The sequence below is a fragment of the Hevea brasiliensis genome, chromosome 11, assembly GCF_030052815.1.
Source record: "Hevea brasiliensis isolate MT/VB/25A 57/8 chromosome 11, ASM3005281v1, whole genome shotgun sequence".
NCBI classification, from domain to species: domain Eukaryota; kingdom Viridiplantae; phylum Streptophyta; class Magnoliopsida; order Malpighiales; family Euphorbiaceae; genus Hevea; species Hevea brasiliensis.
Genome location: NC_079503.1, coordinates 9,501,465 through 9,502,447, shown reverse-complemented (window position 1 = coordinate 9,502,447; position 983 = coordinate 9,501,465). Strand labels below are relative to the sequence as shown.

Here is a 983-nt window from a genome sequence, read left to right as displayed (position 1 = left end):
TCACGCCTATCCTAACATTGCGGATTTCATGCCAAGTATCACAAGACCAAGAGTAGAAGTTAATAATTTTGAACTGAAGCCTGTACTCTGTCAGATGGTATAACAATCACTATTTGGGGGAAGTCCAAGTGAAAGTCCACATGTGCATCTAGCACACTTTCTTGAGATCAGTGATATGTTGAAGATAAATGGAGTTTCTGATGATGCAATTCAACTCAGATTATTTCCTTTTTCTTTGAAGGACTGAGCTAGAGAGTGGTTACATTCTTTACCACCGGGTTCTATCACAACATGGGATGAACTTTCTCAAGCATTTTTAGCTCAATAGTTTCCACTAAGCAAGACAACTAAGCTAAGAAATGAGATGACTTCCTTCAAACCTAGAGATGATGAGAGCTTATATGAAGCAAAGGAGAGGTACAAGGATTTGCAAAGAAGATGTCCACATCATGGGATTCCTAAGTGGATGTTTGTTCAACACTTTTACAATGGAGTTTCACCAATTGATGCATCTTCTGGAGGTGATCTTATGGAGAAATCTGAAGATGAAGCTTTTTCTGCTCTTGATAAAATTGCTTATAAGAATTATCAGTGGAGTTGTGAGAGGAACGAGATCAAGAAACCAGCTAATATGTTTGAGCTTGATGCCATGAATATGATTAATGCTATGTTTGATGCTTTAACAAGGAAAATGGACAAGCTAAGCATGAAAGTAGATTCTTCAGTTATAGGTTTTAGTAATTCAGTAGAAGTTGGAGCTGCAAATGTCAATTGTGCAGCTGATTTTTCTGCACTTAGTCAAGATTTTTCAAGTGAGTAAGTGGATTATGTGGGGAACTATAATCAAAGACCAGGCGGTAACCCATTTTCTACAACTTATGATCCAGCATGGAGAAACCACCCAAATTTCTCTTAGGGAGGTAGACAAGGACAACACCAAAATTTTCAGCAACCTTCTAGGTATCAACAACATCAGAATTTTC

General features: G+C 37.7%; 1 non-coding gene across 1 annotated transcript; it reads right to left on the bottom strand.

Moving 5' to 3' along the window:
* Positions 1-349: 349 nt before the first annotated feature.
* Positions 350-456, bottom strand: LOC131171037 (small nucleolar RNA R71). Its single transcript, XR_009141791.1, has one exon. It is a non-coding gene; the product is annotated as a small nucleolar RNA R71 (small nucleolar RNA).
* Between the last annotated feature and the right edge of the window lie 527 nt (positions 457-983).